The sequence below is a fragment of the Mus caroli genome, chromosome 2 (genome assembly GCF_900094665.2).
Source record: "Mus caroli chromosome 2, CAROLI_EIJ_v1.1, whole genome shotgun sequence".
NCBI classification, from domain to species: domain Eukaryota; kingdom Metazoa; phylum Chordata; class Mammalia; order Rodentia; family Muridae; genus Mus; species Mus caroli.
The window spans coordinates 157,296,468-157,300,421 of record NC_034571.1 but is presented as its reverse complement, the minus strand read 5'-3'; positions in this window follow the sequence as shown (position 1 = coordinate 157,300,421).

Here is a 3,954-nt window from a genome sequence, read left to right as displayed (position 1 = left end):
TTTTTAAAAAAAAAAAAAAAAAAAAAAGACTGCCTGGGCACCCACTCCCTTTCGCACTTCCTCTCCTAGAGTCTTGTGCATGGAGAGACTGAATCTTTCACAGGTTGAAACAGCCGCCAACTGGACTCTGTCACACAGGATTCTGCATGGTGGGAAATTCCTAACCAGTGTGCATGACTGAACTTTCTTTCCAGTCCTATTCAGTGGACTTTGGGCTTAATGGGATCCACCCTGTTTGAGGAGAGTGTCAAAATGTATTCGACCTACTTTAGTCTTCCGTTTTAAGTAGGGTTCATAATTGTTTCACTCTGTTCTTGCATCTTTTCACGTATGTATGTATGTATGTATGTATGTATGAATGTATTTAAATTTTTGCTGTGACAGGATCTCTTACTCTGTAGACCGGGCTGGCCTTGAACTCACAGAGATTGCCTGCCTCTGCCTCTAGAGTGCTGGGTCTAAAGCTGGACTCTGTCACACAGGATTCTGCATGATGGGAAATTCCTAACTAGTGCACATGACCGAATTTTCTTTCCAGTCCACCAGGCCTGGCCTATGTCTTCTTGTAGATGCTTATGTTCTTTACTTTCTCTATTCTGTCTTCTTTCTTTCTTTTTTAAGATTTATTTTATCTATATATGACGAGTACACTGTAGCTGTCTTCAGACACACCAGAAGAGGGCATCTGATCCTATTACAAATGGTTGTGAGCCACCATGTGGTTGCTGGGATTTGAACTCAGGACGTCTAGAAGAGCAGTCAGTGCTCTTAACCGTTGAGTCATTTCTCCAGCCCATCTCTCTTCTGGCTTTTTGAAATGCACAAACCATTACTATGGTCTGTAACTGAAGGAACCCATCAGTACGTCTCTTTCTCCATCTTAAGATGGCTCATTTATAATTCATTTACATCCCATCTCCCCAGACCCAGAGAGATTTCAGAACTGTTATATTTTTTATCTCTATCCTCCTCTTCCCCCAATGCTGGGCTAGCACCCACCAGCACCTCCCCATCACAGGCCTCTCTCAGAAGACTACAGATATTTCTTATACAACTTGGTACATACATTTATTAATTTATTAATTAATTCGTTTATTTATTTGGTGAGGGAGGTGGGTGTGCAACGGCAGTTGTGTGGAGGTCAGAGGACAACTCTCACGGGCCCGTTCTCTTCTTCCACTTTGTGGGTCTTGGGGAATCGAACTCAGTCATCAGGCTTGGTGGCAAGCGCTGTTACCCACTCAATGGCCCAGAGTCTGCAAATCTTACTTACAGCACCAAGTGCTTCCACTGTGAGGCACAGAACCCCAGCGTCTGCCTCACTGCTGCCGCCTGCACACTAGTCTTTTCTCTTCCTGGACACTGGTGGGTTCTCCTACACATGTGTCATGTCCGTCATTTGGGGAGGACAAATGTAAAAGTAGGCATTGTGCTTTCTCAGCTCTGTTTGGAATGGAGTTGGCCTCTCATGTCTGCAGGCCAAGTCTTCACTGGAAAGAATTTCAAGGGAAATGTCTTCCAGTATTCGTTTAATTGTTGTGGATCTTCTCTTTGCTTCAATTAATAGTAATATAATCACTGCTGGGTAACTCCACTGCAATTATTCCACTGCCTGTACTACGAATTCAAGCCCCTCCCATTTCCCCTCAAGGTCTTCATCCATTTGATGTTTTTATCTGTGTTTGGTTATTTTCTACGTTTGGTTCCAGGTCACATTTCAACATCCACGACCCTCCTCTTTGACCCATTACTTGAAATTCTGAGTCTGCAAATGAGGGTGAGACACACACCTACTTCCTCTGTGTGTGTGCGTGTGTGTGTGTGCCTGTGAACATCCAATTGTCAGCATGTGCGTGCATGGTCTACAGAACCTTCATATTGTGATGTCATTGTTTTCAAATCATCGTTTTCTCTGTCTCCATAGGTGGATAGCTGCTGTTCTCTGTGATATCCTGACTCTTTCTCTTTCTACCACAGGCCTGCCTAGAACCCTGTATCATCCTTGTTGGCTCTTCAGGGACCACAGAAAGCTGCTGAGATCTACGGGGGGTGGGAGGGATTTTGAGTAACAGATGGTCCAGCTGTCTGGACTTCTCCCCCTGGTCCCTCATGCTGCAAAGGCCAGCTCTTTCCCAGGGACTGAAGACCCCCACACTGGTTTACTTCATACTGCGTTGGAAGCTGTAGCAGAGAGCACAAAGCAAGCACACCTGGGCAGATGCAGCATCTCCCAGGGGCAGGGAGGGGTTGAATTCTGTAAGTCAAGGGCTCCTAGAGTTCATTGCTTTGCTTCTCACTACCACCCCCTGCACCCCACACCTCTGGTCTGTGAGCTCTCACTGGGGCTCTGAGGAGAAGGTGGGTACCCAAGGGAAGGACTGGGTTTCGTGTCTTCTCCAGCTCCCAAAGCAGGTCACTCACACAAGGCTCAACGTCTGGTTTTTTCCTTAAGATTTATTTACTAAGGGAGAGACTTGAGAGATGGCTCAGTGGTTAAGAGCTCTGGCTGCTCTTCCAGAGGACCTGAATTTGATTTCCAGCAACTACTTGGTGGCTCTCAACCATCCAGTTTTAAGAGCTCTGATGTCCTCTTCTGGCCTCCTTGGGGATGAGGCACACTTGTGGTGCCCAGATATACATACATGCAAAACACTCATACTTAAAATAAAATAATTTAACAAAGATGGATTTATTTATTTTATGTGTATGAGTGTTTGCCTGCCTGCCTGCCTGCTTGTGTGAGCACACGCACCCTATGGATACGGTGCACAAGGGGGCCAGAAGAGGATGCTGGAGCCTCTGGAACAAAAATTATGAACAGTGGTGGACCACCTTGTGGATGCTAGGGACTGAATCCAGAGTCTCCTAAGTGGTGAGCCATCAGTGCAGTCCGTGGTAGCTGTTTTGATTGGAAGGATAAGTACAGTGGGGGTCTATTCAAGCAACCTTCCCCCGGGATTGTAAAACAGGACTCCACTAGATTCCAAAAGGCAGAACCTCCAGAACCCTCCAGGCCGTTTCCTAGACCCCACCCCCACCCCACCCCCGTGCAGTAAGACCAGAGCTGACCAAGCAGGAAAGAATCAAACAGCAAACAAAAACCTCATCGCTAGTAGAGCCCCTGTGGACTCGAAAATCCAAAACTCACTGGCGTAATTAGCCATGCAGTTAAAGGAAATCAAAATCAAAATTAGAAATTACTTCTGATGAATAACAACGAGAGCATAATATTAAAAAAGACTTGCGAGGTGTGACCAAGCCTGAATTCTAGCATTTAAAAGCTGCATTAGGAAAACAGAAATGATTAAAACGAGCAGAGAGGTCCCAGGTAAGGCAGCTATTAAAGCAGAGACAGCTTTAGTTTTCACTTTCAAATTCTGTGAAATGCCAAATCCCCAGAGAATGTAGGACAACGCAGTAAACGCCTACATATAAACGGTTCACGCTGGCCACACATTGTACACTTACTTTGTCTTTAGGTCTCTTTCTTGCGTGCACACACACACACACACACACACACACATATTGTTTTCTTGCACACACATGCATGTATATTGTTTTCCTGAGCTGTTTGGAAATAAGTTTCCCATGTTACGACATTTCCCACTCAAGCATGCATGCCCCAAGACTAAGAATTTCTTATCATCATAACTGGCTTCTCTAGAGAAGAGACCTGGAAACAGAGATAAACTTGCAGCAAGCTCATTAGGGAGGATTTGGGATCAGAGCCCGTGAAATGGGAAGGAAGGGTTAGAAAGAGGGAAGAGGTGGGCTGTGACAGAGAAAACCAGAGCTGCCTCTGTTAGCAGCTTCCACATTGTCTTGAGTGGAAGTAAAGAGAGGTGAGAATGTACATCTTCATGACAACCAGGAACCGACCATGGAGTAACCCAGTACTGCAATAAATAAAGGGAAGGAAGGAAGGAAGGAAGGAAGGAAGGAAGGAAGGAAGGA